Source organism: Chionomys nivalis, chromosome 6 (assembly GCF_950005125.1).
Source record: "Chionomys nivalis chromosome 6, mChiNiv1.1, whole genome shotgun sequence".
NCBI classification, from domain to species: Eukaryota; Metazoa; Chordata; class Mammalia; order Rodentia; family Cricetidae; genus Chionomys; species Chionomys nivalis.
This window is the reverse complement of record NC_080091.1, coordinates 73,924,052-73,950,644: the sequence shown is the minus strand read 5'-3', so window position 1 is coordinate 73,950,644 and position 26,593 is coordinate 73,924,052. Positions and strand designations below refer to the sequence as shown.

General features: G+C 46.7%; 1 protein-coding gene across 3 annotated transcripts in view; it reads left to right on the top strand.

The window, feature by feature from the left end:
- The first annotated feature begins 249 nt into the window (after nt 1-249).
- Fryl (FRY like transcription coactivator) overlaps nt 250-26,593 on the top strand; it is a 226,111-nt gene continuing 199,767 nt past the window's right edge. For 2 of the 3 annotated variants that reach the window (XM_057771108.1, XM_057771109.1), the window contains exon 1: nt 250-436. The gene's annotated coding sequence lies outside the window, so the exon portion shown is untranslated. The remainder of the gene's footprint in view (nt 437-26,593) is intronic. The other variant, XM_057771106.1, reaches the window with a different exon arrangement.

The window sequence follows — 26,593 nt, the reverse complement described above, 5'->3', positions numbered from 1 at the left end:
GAGGGTGAGCCTTGACTGCCAGTTCTCCAAAGCAACGTTGGAGGCGAGGACAGAGAGTGATTAGAGGTAGGTCCAACCCGGGAAAGGGGGCGGGGCGAAGGTGGGGAAACTCTGAGCGGCGGGGGGGCCGGCCAGTGGAGGGCGAGGACCACTGTTCCTGGTGTAGTGTCCCTCGCCAATCAGGAAGGCGAGGGGGTGGGCGGGGCAGGGAAGGGGTGGGCAGAGCTCGCAGCACCGCCGGGCGCCCGTCGGGCTCTGGGAGAGACAGAAATCCGGTTAAAATCAGAGTCGGAGGGAGGTTTAACCACGGATCGGTCCCGATCGGATTATTCCTTAAAGGGGACGCGCCATTGTCAAAGAGAACGAAGCCTGGGGCCCGAGGGCGGGGACCAGCAGCGCTGGAGGAGCGAGGCAGCTGCACGGGACTGGGGACCTGGTAGGTGCTGCCTGGGGAAAGGCGCTTCATTTCACTTTCTCTTCCAGCGCGGTGGCAAGCGCGGGGATGCCGGCCGGCCGTCGGCCGTGGAATCCGGGGTCCCCGGCCCTGGCCCGGCTGCCCTTCTTGCTGCGAGCCGCAAGGGAGGCGGACTGAGGTGGGCGGCTGCGGCTGCGGCTAGGGAGGCTCCTAACGGACGCGGGCGCGGCGTAGAGCCGGGGTCAACCGAAAGCCCGTCGGAGCTGCGGCGGACCCGTGGGGAGCACCGCGCGCCCCGCTCTGCTGCGCGCCTCCTTCCCGGCCCGTGCCCGGCTCTGCCCGCGCGGCCGGCTGCCCTGGGCGCGCGCCGCCGTCTCCACGCGCGCTCCTCTCTTCCCGCGCGCCCGGCTGCCCTGAGCGCGCGCCCTGCGCTTCTCGGTGCGCCGGCTACGTTCGCACGCCGCGGCTTCCCTGGGGCCCGGGAACCGCCCGGCGGGGAAGCGGGCGGCGGGGAGGTGGCGGCAGGCGCTGCTGCAGCGTCGCGCTCCCGACCGGGCTGAGCGCGCCGGCAGGCGGCCTCGGGTGGAAAGGCGGCGGGCCCGCGCTGCGCGCCAAGGTTGCCGGCCGGGCCGGGCATTGTCCGCGGTCCTTGGCCGCGTCTCTCCGCCCACTGCCCGCGGTGCTGGGAGGGGTGCGGACCCGGGCGCAGAGCCCGCTCCGCCCGAAGCGACGGCGCACCCCCGGACCCTCGCCTTCCGGAGCTACGGTCGGCCGGGCGGACTCCACAGCCACCGCCCGCGGCCGGGCCTGCGCAGCCCGGGCCCCCTGTTCGTAGGCAGGCACCGGCGCAGGCTGCTCGCCGGGCCGAGCTCTGCTGTGCAACTTTTCTTTGCCTTTTGATGGGAGTTGTTGCTTCCGGGCGGCAGGTTCTTCGGGCCCGGCCGAGCCTTTTTTTTTTTTTTTTAGGCCGATTTCTAGGCGACCTGGGGCCTGAATGCTGTCGATCTTTCCTACTGTTCCAGCTTTGTTCGTCGCCACCTACAATCGCTTTTCTTGTAGACTTTTGAGAATGTGGGACCACTAAGTCCCAGGCTTGGTTTTAAAAGAGGGGGGAACTGGCCGAGGGGCAAGCGCTCTAGAGAGCTAAATTTGCCTTAACCTTTGAACTAGGGAAAATATTACCAGGACTCTACGCCAGAAGCTCTTTTGGGAGGGTAGAGGGAAAATACAGCAAAGCAGGTTGCCGGGGTGTGTAGGACTGGGGGGAAAAACAATGAACAACTTCTGATGGAAATAAAAGTTGGTTCTATAAACTGCTGTTCCGCCTAGCAGGTGCCTTCCATAAAGCTGATCTCTCCTACTGAATGCAGGCATTGTAAGGACGAGCAGGCAGGCAGGCAGGCAGGCAGGCAGGCAGGCACTCTTTCTACTGGTAAATCAAATAAGAGGTCTTTGCACTGTGAACATTATCCCAGCGTTGAACTTGTCAATACTTGCCGCAGAAATCATAGCTAGAAACAACACATCCCTTGTTAGAGTCCTTATTTAGAAAAGAATGTTTTCATAAGCCTTCATTTTGACAGTTTCTTGAGCAATGCTTTGTAGAGTACTTGGAGGCAGCAAGTTGCAACCTTATAAAGGAAGTAGCATCCGGCGTGTTATTCTTTGGTCTTGTTTTTGTTACTTATTATTGGAAGTGGCGTCCCATCCTGGTTGCCTTCCACGTTGCTGCTACTACTTTGCAACAGTGAATTTGGTTGAAACACCTGGCCTAGTTTTTTTTTCTTCAAGGAAATACAGATTTTAAAATTTGTTTACAGTTAAGCTACTGTCTAATTTTTTTGAATGAATGTTGAAAGTTCCCAGTGTCCACAATAATAACACCAGAAATTATATTTGGGAAAGAAGTCCACCTTCAGACATTGATACTTGAGGGAGAATTCTTTGCTCTGTTGCAGAGGTTAGGAAATGAAGTCACCTTCATTTTGATAATATCTGTCATTGTGCCACCTTATTATTTTAAGTCTGTGCTAACACTATCAGGCAGGTGTCTGGCCATAATCCTCCTTGCTCATCATAGGAAGTAGGTGTTTAAAACAAATTTAAAATTTCTCATTTTTCTTTATTTAGTGGCATATTTAGACAATAGACTTTTTTTTTTAAAGAACACAAAAAGAAAATGTTTAGGAAGAGTTATCTTTGAAATGCCTGTGCTTTGTGCCCTGGACAACATGTGTTTTTCTGTGTTTTCTGGGTGCTGTGTACATAGTTCTAAGGTAATTTTGAATCTTAGACTGTGCTTAGGGATTCTTGGGAGAGCCGGGATTGTCCACTATCTGCCCTGCTTCTGTGCAGATCTAGTATCTAACTGCGTACCCAGAAGATGTGCTGCTTTAGGTCTTCCTGACAGAAAAAGATGCTGTCTTACAAAGGCTGTGGAAGACCCTCCTCTGACACAGGCAATGCAGATGTGCCCTCCCTCTGAGCATCTTCAGACCCAATGAGATCGTTGATGACAGTAACAATTCCTACTGTTCGGACTGAACCCAGACCTGGTGCGTTAGGCAAGCCCTGGACCTCTGAGCCCTAACCCTCACCTTTCCCTGTCCCCCACTGGAGGGAGGGGGCATTGTCTGAACAAGATTATACCAATGAACAAAAAGTGGTTTGCTGTTGGACAGAGCTTGCCTGTCTTAGTCTCACTATTTTTTGTTGGTGCATAAAGTGGTGATTTAATTTTATAAATACCTGTTGGGTATTATAATTCTTCATTCACTTATCACAGTTATTTGAACTAGGCTTGGCCTGCCACCAGTGTCTGCCGAGGACCTGTGTGTTTAAGTTTGGGGGAGATAAAGTGGAAATAGGTGACAGTCTTGTTCAGAAATTGAGTGGAGCGTGTCAAAACTACTCTCTCTCCACGGGAGACAGAGATAGGTGTGTCAGAGCTGTACCAGGTCCAGAGTAACAGTGACTCTGGTAGCAGTGACATGGGTAAGGAAACACTGACTGGAAGAAACCCAGATGATATGGGAAAGAAACTGTGGCCTTAGCAAGTTTCATTGTGTGTGTTTTACATAGAATATTTTTGGATGTGGATCGGGTATGTATGTTACTGTTTTAGCTATAAATATCTGAAGTATTTTGGGGGCGTCAGAGCTTGAGCTGTGAATTCAGCTGTTCCCCTGCAGGGTGGGCAGGTCCCATCCACCCCAGGCCCAGCACATCACCTTGTCTTTCCTCCAGTCTGCCCTCTGTCCCCCTCTGGGCTTGTAAGGTGTTCTCACAGAGCCAACCTTGTTCTTGTCTGTTAGTTCAGTATGGGCATCTGTCTATTTCCGTCATTAGATTGTGGAGGTCGGCAGAAGTGAGAACCCTAACATGTTTACAGCTGCCCAAAGCACCTGGGCACTGTTATTAGCCCACCAATATTCTATAAGCCGAGAACTGTAAAGGATACTTGCTTATTTTTGGAGAGAAGTCCTGACGTGAGTCTATCGCCAAAGTTCCACATGCTCATTGATAAGAAAGAAGCGTTTAGACTTAGACTGTCAGTAACGCTGCTCGCTCACTACGTCGCAAGCCTTGTTACTGAGTTGTTGTCTATTTTTCTGACTTTTGTTCTTTTACTGCAACCTTGGGGCTGTCTTAAATGATTTCTCTTGAAAATTTTAGCACGTTGTGATTATTGGGAATGAAGGAGAATAATAATATTTATGCAATTCTTATTAATTCTCTAAGCTCTGTAATTCTACTTTATTTTGCCTCAAATACAAGGTTGCCTGTGTTCAGGATGTGGCCGTAGTAGTAAAAACAAACGAAACCTGACCAGCTGTAGTGTGCTGGAACATTTTTACCTGCTTACCTTTACCTGTAATTTTTTTTTTAAATACTAAAGAACGTGGTTTTTATTTATCTTTTTTGGAGTGCATGATTAAGCCTAATTTCTTGGTGGTTTTCAATTTGCGTAATCCCTAGAGAGAACTTTTGAAACTTGCTTTGCAGCTCACAGTTTGCTCTCGAAGTATCCCAGGGAGAAATGCAGATTTGTTCATAATCCGATCGCGGAAGGGGTTTTGCTCCTCAGGCTGCTCATCACAGAGAGGGAGCAGGGTGTAGGCTGATGAAGTAGGTGAATCTATTGTTCTAGGTGCTTCTTTGTGACTGCAGAGAAGTTCTAAGATTCCAAAAACAGAAAACCCAGCTGCCCCGGCTAAGAGGCAGCCTCATCAGGGAGAGTCTCCATTCATTAGTAAATTTGAGGAACTGTGCCTGCTGTGGAGGCCAGGACTGGCACTGAAGATTAAGTCAGTTGGTCACCTCTTTGGTTATGGCTCTGAATGGCCACTGTCAGGCTAGCCTGGCGGCCCCATCTGGCCTTCCTGGTGAGGGGGTTCGACTGTGAGGTACTTTTTTTTTAAACCTGTGAGCCCTGACTTGTTTTCTGGGATTTCAAACAATGCTGTTTCCTGTGGGTAGGATTTTTCTGAAATTCTGCCTAGATATGTCTTTCCATTCATTGAGAGAATACCATTGTATGACTGTGTCTGTATCTAAACAAGCCCTTCGTATTTGGCTCATGGGGTAGTGGCATATTTCTTTTTAAGCCGAGACACTAAAATGAATCAGTGCTTTTGTTAACATTGCTGGACTTTTTTTTTTCCTGTGAAAATAATTTTGAAAAATCACTTGTGTTAAAATTTATTGTGAAGTAGCCAGGTGGTGGTGGCACACTGCCAGCACTTGGCAGGCAGAGGCAGGTGGATCTCTGTGAGTTCAAGGCCAGCCTGGTCTGCAAAGTGAGTTCCAGGACTTCTAGGACTGTTAGATACGGAAACCCTGTGTCAACAAACAAACAAAACCAAAAGACAAAACAAACACTTATTTGTGAAGTGTTTGGCTTTATACAGATTCCTTTAGTATTGACCTTTCTCCTTAACCTTTGTGCTCATAACGGAAAGAGTTGAATTGTTCAGAAACAAACAACCATGAAAGTTTGAAATCTGGGCTCAGCCAGGCTAGGGGGCAGTCTGACTGAGGGTGGGTCCTATAGAGCTTGACCATAAGGTAGCGATTTTGATTAGCCAGAATTTGTGAGGGTGAGCTGGACAGGTGGCTCAGTGGTTAAGAGCATTTGTGGCTCTCAGTAAGGAGGCAGGCTCGGTTCCCAGCGCCCTCATGGTGACTGACAACCATCTGTCACTCCAGTTCCAGGGGCTCTGACGCCCTCTCCTGGCCCCCAAAGGCACTGCATGCATGCGATACACTGCCATTCACACAAACAAAACACACAGAAAATAAAACTAAATCTTAAAAAGGAGAATTTGTGTGGAGTAACAAAAGATTCTAAAGCATTTTCTACGATTAGTTATTTATTTATCTGTGTGTATGTGGAAGTCAGAGGACAATGTGGGAGAATGTTCCATTCTCCTGCCACACGGGTTTGTGGTGTTGCTAGTCTTGGTTGCAAACACCTTTGCCCACTGAGCTATGTCACTGACTCAGGAATGACAAAATTTAAGCAACAACTTTATTGAAATTTAATTCACATGGCATTTTAAATTCTTGCTGGGCGGTGGTGGCGCACGCCTTTAATCCCAGCACTCTGGAGGCAGAGGCAGGTGAATTTCTGTGAGTTCAAGTCCAACCTGGTCTACAAGAGCTAGTTCCAGGACAGGCTCCAAAGCTACAGCGAAACCCTCTCTCAATAAACAAATAAATAAATAAGTTCAGCCCTTTAGTATATCCCCCAGATTTGTGCGACATTGCCAGAATTAACTTGACCACTTTCTGGATTCGCATCTTGATTCTGCTCCTCAGCCCGCGGCAGCCCTGATCTACATTGTGTCTATATGTTCGGCTGTTCTGGATATTTTGTCTCCATTAAAAGCAACATTTTGGTAACTGTGTATTCTGATCTCTTTCAGTGGGTTTCAACCCTGGGAGTAGGTCATGTGATATGTGTGTCACCAGGTACAGAGGTGCTCCACAATGAAACGGACTCCTCTTGCCTCAGCCTAGAGAATGATGGGAAAGACATTCTGCCTGGGAACAGTATTGGACTCACGCTGGCAATTCTTCTTTCTACCAAACAAACAGCATAAGTCTCATATTCTCCAGGCTGGGCTTACAGGGCATTCGGTCCTTCTGTGAGTTCTAATCCTGCTGCAAGTGTGGTGCATGTCGTTCTAAACTTGATCTTGCTGAACTTGCCTTTGCTGTCTGTGTTGGGACGAGCTGGGCAGCCCTTAGTACCATTTGGGTGACTGATCACTATGGTTCACAGATGTTCACAGATTCACAGATGATACTATTTTTTGTTATTGATTTTTTTTTTTTTTTTTGAGACAGGGTTTCTCTGTGTAACAGTCCTGGCTGTCCTGGAACTACCTCTGTAGACCAGGCTGACCTCAAACTCACAGAGATCTGCCTGCCTCTTCCTCCCGAGTACTGGAATTAAAGGCATGCACCACCACCCAATTAAAAATAATTTTTTAGCCAGGCAGTGGTGGCGCACGCCTTTAATCCCAGCACTCGGGAGGCAGAGGCACGCGGATCTCTGTGAGTTTGAGGCCAGCCTGGTCTACAAGAGCTAGTTCCAGAACAGGAACCAAAAAAAGCTACGGAGAAACCCTGTCTCGAAAATAAAATAAATAAATAAATAAATAATTTTTAAAATATAATATATTCTGATCTCAGTTTCCCTGCCCTTCTGTCCTCCCAGATCTTTCCCACCCACCGAATTCCATGCCTTCTTCGTCTCTTGTCTTTAGAAAACATACAGGCAACAACAGCAACAAAACAGCACGAGAAACACACGTACACGGACCATTAAAAACACAAAACTGGAACCCATAATGAACAACCAAAGACCAGGAAGGTTAAAAAAGGCCTGAGAAAAATAGTATGAGTCAAAAACTCCTCAAAGCACTATTGGTTCTGCTGCGTGTTGGCCATCTACAGCTGAGCATGGGGCCTGCCCTTCAGTCAGTCCACAGATATTGTTAGTCACCTCTTCCGGTTCTTATTTTCTGCCTTAAGGAACACATTGGCCGTTTGCTCAGTGACGTAGCCACTGTTTTATATGTGCCACCTGAAGGCGGGTGACGTGCATGCCATCGTTTTTGGGAGTTTTTGTCTTTCCCCATTGGTCATAGTTTCATAGCTTTCTGGTTATTTCTTTGCCCAGTTCTGAGTGGTGCTGGGGCTCAAACCCAGCTAGGCAAGCACTCTATCAACTCAACTGCCTCCCCAGCCCATTCATTGCTTTATCTTTTGGGGATGACTTAGAATGATCCTTTTTGAAGAAACCTAGCACTTCCAGGCTGTTACCTTCCCCATCTTTCTGGATGTGTGCAGAGTTCTGACCAGCTGCTTCCACTTAGACGCCAATCATGGTCAGACATGTCTAGCTCAGAACACCCTTGCTGAGGAGGCGGTAAGGTGGCGTTGCTTTGTTTATTTGAAGGCTGTCTAAAAGTCGATTAAAAGATGATTAAAGGGGCTGGAGAGATGGGAGAGGTGGCTCAGAGGTTAAGAGCAGTGATTGCCCTTCCAGAGGTCCTGAGTTCAATTCCCAGCAACCACATGGTGGCTCACAACCATCTGTAATGAGGTCTGGCACCCTCTTCTGGCCTGCAGGCCTACATGTAGGCAGAACACTATATACATAATACATAAATAAATCTTTAAAAAAAAGATGATTAAAAGTTTGTTCACTTCAATACAGCCTCCTATTTTATTATTTGTTTTACACCTAATTCATGTGTGTGCACACGTGTGTTTGCATGTTTGCTGTGGGTGGAGGTCAGAGGATGACCTGTGGGGGTTGGTTCTGTCCTACCATGTAGGTCCTGCTGCCTGAAGACAGCTTGTCAGGCCTGGTGGCAAGTGCCTTCACCTGCTGAGCCATCTTACTGACAACTAGGATTGTTACACAGAAAAACCCTATCTTAGGGGAGAAAAAAAAAGAAGAAAGAAAATATGAGGAGACTGGGAACCAAGAAATTCCCAACACACTCTATCACTGTTGAAAACTGGACAGTGGGTTCTCCTCAGAGCTTCTAGGAACATGACTCTCTGGACAACCCAAGTTTAAGCCCAGTGAGACCCATTTTGGGGTTCTGTCCTCTCTAGTCCTGAGATGTTTCTGTTGTTAAAGATACTAGTTCTGTGTTGATTTCCTAGTGTAGTCATTGGGAACTGATTTGGCTCTGCGTACACACTAGAGTTTATTTTCTTACTATAACCTGTTCCAAACACTCTTAATTTCCCCTTTCCAGAGTGGGAGGCTGCCCTCTCTCTTTTGCCTGAGCGCCAGCATCCTGTTCCCTCCAGCTCTGTACCGCCGGCTCTTCAGTGCTGTGTGTGTGTGGGGGGACTTACAGAGCTGTCTTACTTGGAGAAACCTTTGCCTGTCCTGCTTTCAGTGAGCACACTTGCATCTCCCTGACGAAGTGGACAGCCTTCTATGTGATAGCGGCGTTGTTTCTTAACTGGTCCAGGTTGATTTCATGTACTCAGTGCTGGAAGAAGCATCAGCCCTTGTGACAGAGTTAGAAGAAAGTGGGGAGATTTGTTCCCGAAAGATCCTGCTGTAAACAGTATGTAATTAAGGCAGCGAAGGGTGGGAAATGCCACAGGAGCCAGCTGTGGAGGCAGCAACAGGTTTCAGGCAAAGGCCATTGCAGACCAGAGCAATGCCTAAATGTCTTGTAAAGGGGATGGTTGAGTGAGGCTCTTACAGTAAAGGAGCTGGGGAAACAGGCTTCATTGAGATGGTACACATCATGAGAAACCCGGAATCCTGCCAGTTACGTTGCCTTACCTTTGGTAAACACATGGGAGCAAACAAGTTTCGTGAGCTGCCATGTGGGTGCCGGGAACTGAACCCGGGTCCTCTGGAAGAGCAGCCAGTGCTCTTAACCGCTGAGCCATCTCTCCGGCCCCTGCCTTACATTTTGTAAACACATGGGACAAAGTTTTGGGAGCTGCCGCGTGTGGATGCTGGGACTCAAACTCGGGCCCTCTGTAAGGGCAGCGAGTGCTCTCAACTGTTGATTCATGCTCTAAACCCATGCCGCGGTCTGTGTGTGGAGGTCAGAGGGCAACTTATGGGAGTTGATTTTCTACTGCTACCCCTTGGATTCTGGACATTGAAGTGAACTCAGTTCATTAGGCTTGGTGGCAAGGGCATTTCGTCCCCGAGACATCTCAGGGCCCTACCTACTGAACTTTATAAGTCTGAGTGAATTAAACAAAAGTACAAACTGAAGCTGTAGTCAGTTAAGGGCCTCAAGATCTGATGGCCTCAAGTAGGATAGAGATGTCTTCACCAGGGGTTCCCTGGAGGGATACATCCTGCTTTTTAATTGTTACATTTGTTACTATGAAATCTCAATGTGGTTTGGAACTTAGTATAATCTAATCTGATTGATTAGGTGCTAAAAGCGTTGATTACGTTGTGTGTGTCACCTGCACTGTTGTGCTCACCTGTGTGTGCAGTGTAGAGACCGGAGGTCAGTTGTTGGGTGTGCTCCTCTGTTGCTCCCCCACTAGCTCGGAGCTCCCCGTTTCCATCAGATGGGCTGGCTGTCGAGCCTCTCAGTTGACATGTTGCTGACCCCCACTGCTAGGATTATAGACTTGTGTGTTTTACAAGAGAGCTGGAAATCAAATTCATGACCTCATGCTTTTACCACAGTCTCTTTACCCATTGCACCATCACCCCTATTACACACACACACACACACACACACACACACACACACACACGACAGGATTTCTATGTTTAACATTACACAGGCCTCGAACTCTCAAGTGCTGGGATTAAAGGTGTGTGCCACCACCGCCCAGCAAAAATATTTATCTTAAAAAATATTTTTGCCGTGGGCCCAAGTAACATAGGCTGGCCTTGACCTCACTAGGTAGTCAAGGATGACCTTGGGTTTCTGTTCCCTCCTGCCTCTACCTCCCAAGTTCTGGGGTTGCAGGTATGAGGGAGTATGTATGCAGGCATGTGTGCCAGTGTGCTTGAGGAGGTCTGTTCTTATCTTCACCTTGTGTGACCCTGGACTAGAGCTCAGGTGGCAGGCCCCTCTCCAGTCCAGCTCACCGGCCCTTAAGTGCAGTTTAGATGAAAGTCCTCCAGGAACTGTGTAAGTCAGTCACGTCGCATTAGCGTGCTTCTTTTTGGAGAGAGTATTAAAGTGTAGACAGGAGAATGCAGAAGACACGGTGTAACTGCACTTGAGAGACTCAACAGTATTTCTCTGATGTTGGTGCAGTTATTGGCTAGGCCACGGACCATACAATTAGGGAGAAAATGTGATTAGTTGAGTCACACCTGTAAAAGGTCATGAGTAATGAGCTGGGGACAAGTGGGTGGAAGTGTCTAGGGTCATACTGAAGTAAATTATATGTGCTTTGTCTGTGCCTACCTACCAAATGTCCGGGCGAAGTGAATTTTGTGGGGTTAACTTATTGAAAATGGCAGCTGTGGCCGAAACGTCCAAGACCGCGTGCTGTTTTGATGGGACACGTGTACGGGTTCAAAGGCCAGCTGCATAGCTACAGGTGTGGGGGAGATGCGGTTGAATACCAATGGTGCTGGTATTTAATTACTGTAATAAGCTCAGCGTGGACGTAGAAGGCAAAGCAACGACCAGAGGGTGCACAGAGCGGTGATGCGGACGGACGAAGGGGGAGGAGGGGCAGGGCTAGTGTTCCATTATTCTTGTGCTGTGCTGTACACGACTGGTATACTGCATAGAGGTAGCATCTCCAAATAGGCCAGAGAACAGAAAACACCGTGTTGATGAGAAGTCAGGGAAGTTAAACCCTCCTCAGCTGCTGTGGAAATGGGGGATGGTCCAGCTAGCTGCTATGGAGAAGCAGCTCTGAGTTTCCTCACATGGCTCACCGTGGACTTCCCGTATGCTCCAGATAACCCTATTCCTAGGTATAAACTTCAAAGAAATGAAAACAGTTATTTAAGCCAATACTGTGGATAGTGGGCACTTAACAAGGTGATAAGTCACTGATAGGGCTGTTAGCAAAAGACAGATGGCAGAGTATTGATGAGCAAGGGGGAGGGACTCTCAGGCACTGCAGGTGGAAATAGATTGAGAACAGCTTTAATGCAAAACATTATGGGATGGCCTTTATCAACTGGATAGTAGTCGAGAAGGAAGAATGTCGGTTTTTGGAAGAGGTATGTGCACTCTTGTTTGGAGATAGCTTGGCTGTCTGTTTAGAGAGGGGGATTTTAAAAAAATATTTATTTTTATGTGCATTGGTGTTTTGCCTGCATGTATGTTTGTATGAGGGTGTCAGATCTTGGTTGTGAGCTCCATGTGGGTGCTGGGAATTGAACCCAGGTCCTCTGGAAAAGCAGTCAATGCTCTTAACTGCTGAGCTATCTCTCCAGCCCTAGAGATATGGATTTTACCCCAATGCAACACAGTGTGCCACTAAATGGAGATCTTTTTAATGGTATTAACATTTATAGACCATGTTTTTGTTATTTATTAATAAGGTGCCACTTAGTGAGGGAATGGGTAGTCTTTCTCACAAATGGCGCTGAGACCCTGGATTTCCATGTCGGAAGGGTGGATTTGAACCCCTGCCTCACATTGTACACTAAGAGTCAATCAGTGACCTCAGTGTGAAATACTGATATTCCCAGGAAGAAACCAGTCAAACTATAGTGAAATGACCTTGTGCCAGGCAAAACCGTTTTGACTAAGACCCAAACCACAAGCAGCAAAATATTAAATTGGTAAATTGACTTCCATCCAAATGAAAGATGGTTGTGCAGCGAAGGATACTATCAGAGTGGAAAGATGACTCACCATGTGGGAAACAGATTTGCATGCCGTCACTCAAGGGACTTGGGTCTCAAGTACGGGGTCTATCCAGGTTCAAGCCAGTTGGGGTCCTAATGTGGGTTCCTAAAGACAGAGAAGTGGGCACAGGCTTGCACCACTAACCAAGAAGCTATACACAATTGGTACGTGCTTGCAAAGGAAGAATTAGTCTACCCCAGTGGAGTCTCACTGGTATAACACTTCAGGGAAGGCCTCATGCTCAGGAGTAGATGGCCAAAACAAAATTAGTATTTTGTAGACTTTTTGACTTATATTGCTTTTGTTTGGCCTTTTTTCTTTTTTAAATTTGTCTTTTGTTTGTATATTTTGGTTTCTGATTTTGTGTCTTCATGGTTATGTGTCTATGTGTTAATTTTTGTTTTTTAAAGAGAGAAGGAGCCAGGCAGTAGTGGCATACGCCAGCACTTGGGAGGCAGAGGCCGGTGAGTTTGAGGCCAGTCTGGTCTACAGAGTGAGTTTCAGGACAAGTTCCAAAGTTACACAGAGAAACCCTGTCTCCAAACAAACAAAAACAGAGAGGTGGGGGTCTTGGGGTTAGGTGGGTAAAGAGCGGAGGGAGGGAAAAAGCTTAATCAGAATATAGTGTAGGAAGTTTTTGTTTACAATAAAGAAGACCAAAAAAAGGGGGGGATCCCTTAGGAAACAAAAGGTAAATAACCAGATTTAAAGTGCTTAGTAAATCCCAAGGCAAAAGAATTCTTAGTAAAAACTGCGAATTGATGAGAAATTAGAGATTTCTGGTCTCATGATGGGATTGAGAATTGAAATCCTCTCTCCTCAGCTTCCCTCAGCTGGGTTTCCCTCACTCCTCAGCTCTCTACTGCTAGCTAACGAAGTCTTTGGGGCTTTACTTCCCCGGCAAGCTTGTTTTTTTAAACAGCCACACGAGGACTAGTTTCAGACTAGTGAGTTCCAGTTACATTTCTTTTCTAATCCTTCAGTGTTAGGACCCCAGTCCAACAGCAACAGCTGTGTCTGGCCTCACCGTCGAGGTGGCTCTCTTTTTTCCAGTTTTCATGTGTGTGTATGGTGCGCGTGTATGCGTGTGCAGGCACAGGTGCACATGCTTGTGAAGGCCTGAGGCTGGTGAAGGAAATCATCCTTGATTGCTCTTCCCTCTCATTCACTGCCACAGGGTATCTCAATCAATCCCAGAGCTTCCCCGGCGGATTCCGTGCCCCCTCTCTTTCTGAGCTGGACTTAGGGGCAGACGGCCATCACTTAGTTACTTTGGTTCTGGGGATTGGAACTTCATTCCTCACTATTGCCCTTTACCCCTGAGCCATCACCCTGGCCAATCAATGGATCCTCTTCTCTGTAGTCATCAGGTGACTCCGAGTCAATGTCATATGTATATTTTTCCACGCCCGCCACCGTGTCCCATCTTTCCCCGTCTGTCGGGGCGGCTTTCATCAGATTGTTGACTTGGAGGTTTGTTGTGATTTCCTGGATTCTTTCTTACTGCCAGCGGCTCCCGCAGCCCCAAGCATCCTTTCGTTGGTTATGTGCAGAGAGGGTAGGTATTGTTTTGGGGTCTTTTCTCCCTGTTTCCTCCCTCCTGTCCCTCTGTCTCTACTTACTCTGGCTTTTTATGTGGGTCCTGGGATCTGAACTCAGGCCCTTGTGCTTGTACAATAGGCCCCTTTACCAACTGAGCCGTCTCCCCGGCCCGTCTTCTTCCTTTGAAACACATTTCCCCACAGATATGAGAGTATTCGTCTGTAGTTTCGGCACTACAGAGGCGGAAGGATGGCTGCACATTTGAGACCAGCCCAGGCTAGAGCCTGGTTCAAATGATTTAAAAGAAAAAAGAAAAACAAGACAACAGAACAAATAAACAAAATAAATCCAAACCTCTACAGCAACAACAGCAGAAAATCATGTTTTTGAAACAGTTTAGGGCAGGTGATGTGAATTGCTGCCTGGATATTCCTTAGATGCATTCATTCGGAACACTTTGTCATGTGAACTTACTGCTTTCTTTACCTTTGCTGAGTGTCTAGACACATCTAGAGTTTTAATTCTGGTGAATCTTTCTCTGAGATATATTTGTTGTGTAGGTTGATGAACTTTGTTGTGACATTTCACATACACACACATACACACATATATACACATATACACATACATACACACACATACACCTTTATTCTCTGTGTTCCCCCTCCGCCCCTCAATCCTGGGATATTCATACCCCTTCTCTTCCCAGATATCATCCTCCTCCTTTTACGTCATCCAAATCCATTTTTATACCTAGATGCTCATGTGAGAGAAAACTCGCCACACTTCTGAGTTTGTTTGTTTACATGTTAATCTCTAGCTCTGTTCACTTTCCCGCGAGCGACGTGATTTCATTGTTCTTTATGGCTAAATAAAATGTGGCAAATCTTTTGGGAGAAACTTGCAGATATCAAGAGTTTTCTGCTCTTAAATATTTCACCATACATCTCTGTGAGTTCGAGACCAGCCTGGTCTACAAGAGCTAGTTCCAGGACAGGCTCCAAAACCACAGAGAAACCCTGTCTCGAAAAAGAAAAGGACCCCTGAGGTGATCTGAAGCAGTGATTCGACCCTGAGTAGCATTGGTACCCTGAGTTGTCTTCTCTGGGCACCGTATGTCTTAAACAGACAGGATGGCCCAGGTGAGGCTGCCAGACAGGGAGATTGGGATTACACTCAGGCCGCTGGCACCACTGAAATCAAGACGGTCCTTTGGAGAAGGTTAGGATAGGCGGGGGTTGCTCGGCCTGAACCTCCCTCCCTCTCAGGCCTGAGGGAGCTGACAGTCTGGAGAACAGTGCTACTCTCTTGAAGACCAAGCCCAACTTGGATGCAGTCAGTAGCTAGAGGGCCCCAGTTAACCTCGCCACCTTCATGCGGCAATGAACATGTCAGATATGAATGGGCGTACATGGAGTCCATATTTAAACCCAGCGATAGCCAGAGAAGGCCCCTCATGACAACCTTCTGTCCCGACAAATCTTTCCCTTCATCATTTAGGCAGTTCTTCCAAGGTTCTCCTTGGGTGACCTCCCTGCATGTTTTCATTGGCTTGGGTAAGTTGGGTGACTAGGCAACCTATCAGTCCATCACTGTCGAATGAGAGCTTTATCCAGGGGTCCAAGGGCATAATCACACATCTACCCGCTGATACCCGAACAAGAAAAATGGAGAAGTAAACGGAGGTCCTTAGTGAGGGCAAGAGGGGAAAGACTGCAGCTAGCCGGCCACAGCGTTCTTCCGGCGAGCTCTGTGCACATCTTTCTTATTCCTTAATTGAGAAGAGAAGCTGCGCTTCTGTCGTTAAGCCAGCCTCCTAATTATTCTGTCTTTTGAATAGACTCCATTCCATTCTTCTTCCTGGAGTTCACCAAATTTCTGATTTAATAGGATGAATTGTCTCTCCTGCTTCCCAGCTGCCGTCGGGGACTTATTTTTCATTTGGTTCTTGGATCCTGGCCACCGTTTCTTGTGGATCTCGTGTCAGGCTTTATTCGTTTCCACCCTAGTTTTGCTGAAGGACACCTTGAAGTAAATGTACTTATTCTGCCTTCTTCCTTGGCTGATGGTTTATAGGAAAGCCTGTGCTCAAATAATTTCATTTTGGAAGATTCTGAGACTCTGTTCCCTGCAAGTGTCTAGTTTGAAATTTATTTATTTATTTATTTATTTTTAAAAAATGTTTATTTCGGTTTTCTGTGTATGGGTGTTTTGCCTGCACTTGTGTCTGTGTCACCATAGGTGTGCAGCGCCTGTGGAGGCCAGAAGACCGTGCAGGACCCTCCAGGAGTAGTTCGAGACAGTTGTAAACAGCTGGCTGGGCAGTGCCCTCTGGAAGGAGCAGCTAGTGGGCCGTCACTTAAGTATTTGAAATTCTATTTTTGATCCCTTTCTTTTCAGATCTTTTCTGGGTGCCCTTTTCTTGGACATTTCCCAGACTTAGTCGTCTGACTCCCCTTCGTATTTTGTACCTTAGTCTTCTTACTCCATGTCTTGTGATCTGGATTTCTGCCCTGTGGTTGGTCTGTAGAATTCCCTCGACCTGGGTGGTGTGTCCTGGGTCTGTTCCTCTGCTCCTGAGGGGGGAAGTGTTCAGGTGTGCACGGCTCTTGTGTTTCCCAGGTTTCTCCTCAGCCTAGAAGCACAATATTGAGTGTTGTTCAGTCATTTCTATGTTTTATTTACCTGGCTACAGACTGGAGTCCGTGTGACATAGACAAAAGCATGCCGGGAGCTAGGTTTTCTTGAATTCACCAAGGTAAACCTGCTGGCCTGTGGCTGTTGTCTGCTGAGTCCGCCATGCTTGGAGCTGTTGTGGCTCTTTTGCGTCATAAAGGAGAAAATAAAAATGAAAAAAAAAATGCTATTCGGAACTGTCAGACATAGACATCAAACTAACTCCATGTCATATATGTTACTTCTTTGGGGCCAGGATAAAATACTGTGACTTAAGAAAGGAAGAGTTTAATTTGGTTCACCATTCCAGAAGGAGGAGAGTCCTTAGTGGCAGGGAAGGCTTGGCATGGCGACACGAAGCTGGCTGCTCACATTTCATCCATACATGGAAAGAAGTCAGGACAGGAAGTACGGTGAGGGTGTGTGACTCCCTCAAGGCACACCCCCCAGTGGCACACTTCCTTTAGTAAGGTTCCACCTCCTAAAGGTTCCATATCTTTTCTGAACAGCGTCACCAACCACGTGTTTAATGTGACCCTGTGGGGACATTTCTCACACAGCTTCCTCACAGCTTTTTGTCTCATCCTTTTTAGAAGGTCTTGCAAACTCATCCTTTATTCTCTTGAATTATATGTCGTTTTTTTCTTTTTGCTCTCTCTGCGGCTACCATCCTGGTGCACGGTGCTCTCTTTGCCTGCCTGGGCCACTTTAGTAGCAGTACTTCTGGAGGGTACAGCACATGCTTTTGGTGGGTTTAGTTGAGGGTGTTCCGTTTCCAGTGTTCTCTCTCCTCATAGGCCCTTGTAACAGGCTGCACAGAGACTAAATATCGCACAGAGGGTACAGCCAGACGTGTATTTGACTTCTCCTTCAGCTGAAGCTTGAGGGAAGAGAAGGAAGGGCACCCAGGTCAATTAATAGGGAACTCTTATCATCTCTCTGCCTATCTATCTATCTATCTATCTATCTATCTATCTATCTATCTATCTATCATCTATCTACGATCTATCATTTACCTACTTACCTACCTACCTATCTTATCTATCTACCTACCTATGATCTATCATCTATCTACTTACCTACCTATCTTATCTATCTATCTACCTACCTACCTGCCAACCTACCTATCGTCTACCCACCCACCCATCTATCATCTGTCTTGTTTGTCTATCTGAGAAGGAATCTCTCTGTCCTAGCTATCCTAGAATTTACTCTGTAGCCCAGGCTGGCCTTGAGCTCACTAGGTGTGAGTCTAGCGCCCAGCTGAAGTCCTTACCCTCAGTGACTGTCCTTGGGCATAACTTCAGGATTCCAGCAGAAGAGACCTACCCTGACCACCGTACCTGTGGGGTCATTTGAGCAGCACTGCCCAGGAAACCGCCGCCGGGCCTGGTTGTTTCTAGGGAAGCCTGAATAGCTGGGCTGGCTGAATCAGAGAGTAGTTTCTCCCGCTGAAGGGCAAGACTTGCGCTAAGGCTTCAATCACAGAGAACCGCTGGCCGCAAGGCTGCCTGCCTCGGTGCTTCTGTCCCTCTTTGTAGGGTTCCAACAGTAGCTGCAGTGAGCCCTGCAAGTGGCCCTGGCATGTCTTGTCTCTCTATGCTAGAATCTTCTGGCCCTTGCCTCGCATCACCTTCCCTGTAAATTCCCGTGTAAGGGTGACCGTAGCTCCTGCTTGCTATGATTCTTTCCTGCTTTCTCTTTTTTCCCCAGTTTCTTACGCTCCAGCTACTTACCTATGATTTACTGACTCCTGCTCTTCAGGTGTTAGCTACAGGAAGGGTAGGGGTCTTCGTTTCTCATGCTCCTCCTACATCTCCACTGCCGTGGCAATGCCTGACGCCTAGCTGGTGTTACATATGTGTTATGTATGTGCGTGGTTTGAGTGAGACAGGCATGTGTTTTCCATGTGGCCAGCTGCATAAGCCGTGTGTGGGCCAGACCTGGATGGGAAGACTCTGATGGAGTCCATGTGTGTCTTTCTCACCTGGAAGTTCTAGTGTTTGGTGAGGAGGAAGGAAGAGGCCCAGGCTAGCAACACACATACAATCTGTCACTGTTTGTTTTGCCAACGTGACACGGACCTAGGCATACCTTGGAAGAAGAAATCTTTTTTTTTTTTTCCAGGAGTTAACTGATTTTATTTTCATTCCTTTTTACATTTTTTTTATTGAGCTATGTATTTTTCTCTGCTCCCCCCTTTTCCTCTTCCCTCCTCTTCTACCATCTCACATGGTCCCCATGCTCCCAGTTTATTCAGGAGATGGAAGAAGGAATCTTAACTGAGGAGTTGCCTCCATCAGATTGGCCTGTGCCTCCAGTGGGCACATCTCTGGGACATTTTCCTGCTTGCTGATTGGTGTGGGAAGACCCAGCCCACTGTGGGTGGAGTGGCATTCCTGAGCAGGTGGGTCTGGGCTCTATAAGAAAGGTAAGCTGGCCTGGGGTGGTGCATACTTTGAGAGGCAGAGGCAGGTAGATCTGAGTTAGAGGCCAGCCTGGTCTATATAACCAGTTCCAAGATAGCCAGTGCTTCACATAAAAACCCTATCTTGAAAAACCAAATAAATAAAATAAAAAAGAAAGGTAGACTATGAGCCTGGAGCAAGCTGGTGAGCAGCATCTCCTTCATGGTTTCTGCTTTAGTTCCTGACTCCTGGTTCTTGCGCTTCCCTCCCTAAATGCTGAACTGAAAATGGAAGGTGCCCTTTCCTTCCTGAGCTGCTCTTGGTCAGTGTTTTGTCACAGTAATAGAATCCAAACTAGGACACATGCTTTTCTAGAATGGCCCACCGTGTTTCTCATATCCTCCTGAGTAGCACGTGGTTATCCCGCCAGAGATAAAGCTGGGAAATGTAACGTTTGGGTAGACAGCCATGTCAGTAGCAGAAACTCGAGTGGCCTATTGCTAAGGAAGGGAGAATGGGTCAAGGCAGGATAATTGGTTCTTAGTAATCTGAATGAGTGAATGCCCAGTCCTTCCTCTGTGTTGTCTTTAAGAATGTTCACATCTGCACATACTTCTTTAGAAGGTCCTTTATTTGAGAGGGGGGAAAGGAGGAGGAGGAGGAGGAGGAGGAGGAGGGGGAGGGGAGAGAAACTATGAATGTGGGTGCATGTTTGCCGCAGTGTGTGGCATGCATATGGAGGTCTGAGAACAACCTCGGGTGTTGGTCCTTGCCTTTTGAGACAGGGTCTCTGTTGTTCCCCTGCATACAGCAGGCTCCCTAGCCCATGGCCATGGGGAGAAAGGATTCTCTGCCTCCTGTCTCTCTGCAGGGACTCTGGGGCTTGCAGATGCTTGCTTATGCTATGTTTCCAGATTTTAGATGAGTGCTGGAGATTTGAACCCTGTTCCTGAAACGTTTAGAGCAAGCACTTTTACCCACTGAGCTTTGGCTCCAGCGGTTAGCATCTCCTTTTGATATGAGTCACTTATTAATGAGATGACTAGTCTTTAAAATACAATATAATACTTTTTTTTTTTTAAAAAAAAACAAACTTTGAAACAGTGTCTCCCTCTTGCTTGAATGGCAGTCCAAGATGTAAACAAGACTTTTTCAGATGGGGTGGAAACAGCTGGAATTTGAGGCAGCTGAGGGGCCCCTTGCTTCTTGGCAAGAACCTCAGCACAGAGGAAGATGCTGGGAGGACGGTTCTTCATTGATTCATGTGTTTTATCTGCTGCTTAATGAGATGCTCTGAGATATCAGCCACATCTAGACGTCAGGAAGAAGGATATGAGCTGTTTTTAATCTGAAGAATATACGAAGAAATTTGAATAAAGTAAAAAAAAAAAGCAACCCTTTAAAGTGAGCTCCAGCCGGGCGGTGGTGGCGCACGCCTTTAATCCCAGCACTCAGGAGGCAGAGGCAGGCGGATCTCTGTGAGTTCGAGACCAGCCTGGTCTACAAGAGCTAGTTCCAGGACAGGCTCCAAAACCACAGAGAAACCCTGTCTCGAAAAACCAATAAATAAATAAATAAATAAATAAATAAAATAAAGTGAGCTCCAGCATTGTCAGGTTTTGGTGAGTTTTGAAGTTCTCCACATATGACTTAGAAATCAGGGATGCTATTTACTTTCTCCATTGAATTTTTTTTTTTGAGGGGGGTGCTGTATATTTGTGACAGGAAACTCAGGATCCTTTTTCCTTCACTTCCTCTTGTATCCACACTGCCCCCCGCTTACTGACATCTTTTCTGTCTCCCTCCCTACGTGAGCTCTCACCAGCTCTCCCCCCATTGTCGGGTCAGGGGAGGAGTTTTTGGTTCGGCAGTTGACCTTTCTGTGGTATCAGTACTGCCCTGTGGAAACCCACCTAAAAGCCATGGTTTGAAACAACAGTCTTTTTATTTTGCTCACGGATATAAGGTTTCCTCAGCTCAGCCAGGCCTTCCTCTTTTAGATTCCCTTTGAGGCTGCCTGCAAGACAGAAGGGCGGGTGGTTCAGATGGTACTGGCCTGGGAAGATTCACACAACTGGGACTCCTAAGCAGTCCCTTCCGGTGGTTTCTTCACAGGCTGGACTCTGAAGAGCAGGACTCCTGTGGAGGACTGTCAGTTGCTAAGTGTGGCCTTTTCTGCTGTCCCTCAGAGCGGACCTCACTTATGCCTCAGTGAAGGGGACGGGTAAAGGGTCCCCCTCCTTCCCAGGAGCATCAGAGAATCTGCAGACCTGTTTTAAAACCACTGCTTGGCCTTTTCTCTGTTCTTTGTTCAAATTAGACCAGTCAGTACTGGAGCCATCCAGTTCCTTTTGCTGTGCCTCCTAACTTTGGGTACCCACGGTGGGGGAAAACACCAGTGTAATATGTGTACCTTTGCGTTACGTCTTTAATCTACTCTAATCCACTTGGGAGGCATAGGCAGGCAGATCTCCGTTAGTTCAAGGCCAGCTTGGTTTACAAGAGCTAGTTCCAGGACAGTTACCAAAGCAACACAGAAACCCTGTCTCAAAAAAACCAAAACCAACCAAACAAACAAAAAACAAAAACAAAAAAAATTCTCCATGATTTAAAATCCACTTACAGCAGATAAGGTGCATTTCTGAAATCCCAGCAGTCAGGAATGTGAAGCCAGAGCCTTGTGAGTTTGAGACCAGCCTAGGTTCCATATCAAGACACTGGTTTTTTTTTTTTTTTTTCCTTAAAGCAGGCATAGTAGCACATTCATGAAGCTAAGGAAGGAAGATGATAAATTTGAGGTCAGCCTAAAGTGCACATTGAGATCCTGTCTCAAGAAAATAATCAAACAAAATGAATATATTACATTAAAACATAATGATGGGGCTGGTCAGATGGCTCCGTGGCGAAAAGACATGGTGACCTGAGTTTGATCCCCAGGACCCACGTGGCGGAAGACAACCAACTTATGCAAGCTGTCTTCTGACCTTCATGTGTGTGCTGGTTCACATGCATGCCCCATACATGTATGTGTGCACCTGTAATTACGTGGGTATTTATGGAGGTACCACTTGACATTTCACTAGATACTTAATATACGATGGTCAGCTCAAGCTAGCTGGCATATCCATCAGCTCAAACCTAATTTCTTTTGTGTTGACATCATTCAAATTCTTCAATTTTCTTCACGATTTCTTATAAATTTAATTCTCTTCAGTACTTGTAGTTCCTAGCCGACAATGTACTTGATTCAGAAGTGCCTCTTTTTTTTTTTTTTTTTCCTGAACTGAGGCCCAAACCCAGGGCCTTACTCTCGCTAGGTAAGCGCTCTACCACTGAGCTAAATCCCCAACCCTGAATCGCCTCTTTTTAAATGACTGTAGATTTTAATGTCCTCCCTGACACCAAGAATTCTCTGCTTCTGCCTGTTCTCTTTTAATCGGTCATCTCCGGGTCCCTCGGTCTGTTTCCCTCCCTCGTCATTCTAGCTAGCATGGGCACCTAGAATACTGTCTAGAAGTCTCTCCTTCCTCTGCTATCTGCCACTTTAGAGTGACTTTCTAAAACTTGACTGTGATTGGTACCGCTGGCCCAACTAAAAGCTCTCTGTTGCTGTCGGTCCAGATCCCTGAACACACACATCCCAATTTCATCATGATTTGGTTCTCGCAAAATCAGGTCTTAACTCTCATCGTTCCACACTTACCCACTTTTCTTTTTGATGTTGCCATACCAGATTTTTCTCTGTGTTTTAACTTCCTGTTTCTTCCGTTACCCATTGTCTCCACTCTGTATTGTATATCTGTGTGTGCTGAGTGTGTATATATGTTTGTGTGCACTGTTTGTAATGCGTTATCATTTAAAAGTATCTCTCGGAGGGCAACGAGGTTCACCACTGCTACCAAACACATCACAAAACAATTTCTTTATATTATTTACCACACAGTTCTTACCGTGTAGGTTGGAGCTATTGAGGATTTCATAGCATATTAATATTTTAACCTTTTGCACATTGTGGTAAGGATAGTGAGAAGCTCCCACTGTTTGGAATGATCCCTGTAATTAGCCGAAGTGTGGGATGGACGTTAGAATTATGCAAGTCAAAGTTTTTACGTCCCACAGTTGTTTCACTTTTAGGTAAAAGCACACACTCTCGACGTAGTGTGTGTGCATGATAGTTTTCATTTCTACGTGCTTTTGGGGGACACACCGTGTTGCCCAGGCTGGCGTCTTACCGTGGGTTTCCTGTCTCTCTGCCGCATGTTGGCATCCAGAGGATGCCCCTGCAGCTCTTCTCTCAGACGGCTTAGCTTTTATGTAACTCCTCGTTCTGCAGTCTTTGATTTTTTGTTTTTTAAAACCAGGCACATGTAACTAATTTGTTGGCTTTCTTTGTTATTCTATTCTCTAAGATTCTTTGAGGCTCTCTATATAACTTAATGACTTTGAACATGTAAACACTAATTAACTTATGAAGGGGCTGACATTTTGCCACTCTTATTTATGATGCTTGTTAGTTTCACAGGCCCGTCCTCCTTCCTCCCTCCCTTCCTCTTCTCCTTCCTTGTATACAGCAACTTTATTGAGGTGTAATTCATGTACTATAAAACTACTCTTTAAAAGTATGTCATCCAGGGCTGGAGAGATGGCTCAGCCGTTGAGAGCATTTGCTGCTCTTACAGAGGACCTGGGTTCAGGGTTCCCAGCACCCATATTGTGTCTCACGCACTTGTAACTCCAGTTCTAGTGGATCGAGTACCCGTCTCTCACCTCCCTGAGCACTGCATGCACGTGGTGCACATGCAGAGAAAACACTCATACGCCCAAAGATAAATAAATCTTTTAAAAAGCATGCCCTCCAATGGGCTTTTGAACATTTATATTACCCCTAAATTTGAAAACATTGAGAACTTTTTTATCCTCCCCTAAAGACATCCCTTACTCATCAGCGGTCATCTCTCCTTCCTACTTACTAATTTCTATTGTGTCTCAGAGATTGAGCCATAGACTCTCTTCATATTCTTAGTATACATATTGTCTGGTTAGTTGCAAAAATCCTTCTTGGAAACTAATTTGGACTGTATTAGTGAGTGTTTGCTAGAGCAATTAAACTATGAAGTCAGTGTGTGTGCGCGCGCATGCGTACGTGCATGCACATATGCACTTACATGCACACACACACGTCCATGCAGGTAGAGGAGGACAGACAGACATGAGAGTGTTTGGAAGTTCTTAAATTTTAAGGAATTGGCTCCGTGGTTGTAGAGACTTGGCAAGTCTGAAGTCTGCAGAGTAGACGGGCAGGCTGGAGACCCAGAGAGGAGTTGTAATTTGGTCTGCTGGCCAAATTTACCAGTCTTCTGGAAAGATTGGAGTTTTTCCATTCAAGGTTTTACCTGATAGGATGTAGCTCACCCAGTTTGGAGGCTGTTGGGTTTTGTTTGCCTGTTTTGAGATAAGGGTCTTCATATCTTTTCTACGTTGGCTTTAAACTTGTGAAACTCTTGAGTCAGCCTTCTGAGTAATCGGAATTACTCAGTTTGTTTTCCTTAGTCCACTAATTTATATATTAATCTGATATTAAACATGTGTTCAATCACCTTGGCACCATGCCTAGCCCAAAATGGACATATAAAACCAGCCACCACACAGGTGTTTTTGAGAGGTCTGACAGAAAAGTTGGAATAATTGTGGCGGAGGGCAGGGCGCCTTTGTCCTTCCACCCTTCTGGGGAGAAGCTGTAATGTGGACCAGCCTTAGACCATTCAGCCATGAGCTTCCCTGTCTGTTAGACTGAGTTTGCGTGGCTTCCCATCTAATCAAGGTGATCTGCCAGTCACAATCAGAGACTTCCAGGTGTGCCTGGTGACTTGTCTCCCAGGTGATTTTGGAACCTGTCAGAGTGACAAACCCTAGCCATATTAGCTGGAAATACTTGGCTTCCAGAACTCCACACTGTCAAGGATTGCCTCTGACTGTCATTGGCTTCTCCTCGGCTTTCTTCCCTGGTTCTTATTCTTCTTCATGCTAGGTACCCCAGGCCTTGGCTCCTAGACCTCCTTCTCATCGAAAATATTGTCTTCATGACAGTAGATGTAGTTGGATATTCTCAGTTATTCCCTGCTGTAGACCAGCTTGGGACTCCTAGCTAGCTGGCCTTGGTGTTATTTGCTGGATAGCACAATCCAATTATGTCAGTATCTGCTATGTAATGAAATAATGTATTCCCACAGGAACCTCCCAGAAAACAGCAACACTGAAAGAGATGGTACCAAGAGTCACCTTATAGTTGATCACTAACATTTACAAACCTTTGGCTAAGTTTTTAACTTGGTGTTTGTGTTACGTATATATGTATGTATATATGTGTGTGTGTATGTCTGTATGTATATGTGTGTGTGTGTGTTTGAATATATGGAAGCCAGAAGCCAATACTGGGTGTCTTTCCCAGTTGCTGTCAACCTTATTTTTGAGACAGGGTCTCTCTCAGTACCCAGGACTCACCCGTGAGCTCCAGGACCATCTCTCCACCTCCCCAGAACTGGGATTGGAGCGGTGTACCACAGCACTCAGCTTCTTATGTAGGTGCTGGGCCTCTAAAACTCAAGCCCTCTGTTTACATGGAAAGCACTTTACCAGCTGAGCCATCCCAGGTCTTGACATGGAGAGCAAGCACTCTGGTTCTCCTGAGCCCCTTCCTAGCCCTCCTTTGCATATCCATCCGTTCATTTATTTTATTTATTTATTTTTAATCTTATTGTGTATGGATGTTTTGCCTGCATGTATGGCTGGGCAACATGCATGTGCCTGGTGCCTGAGGAGGCCAGCAGAGGGTGTTGGGTCCCCTGGGACTTGAGCTGTGAGCCGCCAGGTGTGTGGTGGGGCAAGTCTTCTGGAAGAGCAGTCCCCGGCTCTCCAGCCCCCATTTGGGGTTTTAATCACCATCCTGATCATCCCCCAAAGGAACAGCTGCCTTAGAAAGCAGATGTTTTTACCTTCACACCTTTGAGGGCAACTTCTATCTGAGTTAAACATTTGCTGGTCTTTTCCTTGTACCAGCCCTCTCCTCACATGGTGAGTGAGTGTCCCTCACACAGCTTGACTAGAGCTGGTGAACTGCCCCAGCTGTGCCATGGCTTGGCTGTGAGGAAGCTGGAATTACTTCTCGCCTTTCTCTCAGGGCTAAACGCATCAGTTGAAGATCACAGTCTATACTTAGCTTAACAAACTCAATGGAGAGAGGGGTTGGGCTCGGACTGTTTTCTTTGGGGGCTCATCTTAGCGGTGTGAACTGGCAGGAGGCTGGCAGACCATAGCAGACAACAATTGCCTGGCCCGGGTGCGGAGCTTACCTTCCCCCCTCCTTATTCTTTCTTTTTTGTACTTTTGTAGAAATTAATGATTTGGGGGCCTGTGAGGTGGGTGACTCAGCATCTAAGGGCACTGGCTGCCGAGCCTGTGGACTTGAGTTGGATCCTGAGGAACCCACATGGTGGGAGGAGAGAATCAAAATTTGTTCTTACACCTATGCCATGGCATGCATGTGCACCCCCGGCCCCCAATAAATAAATAAATAAATGTGAAAACAAACAATAACAATAAAAACCCCAACAAACTCAACATTAGGCGCAAAGTGGGGGCATTCTCCCTTTCTAATTGTTAAGCTGCTTGGATATTTTCTTTTGTGGCAGTCACTGGGGCAGGCATTG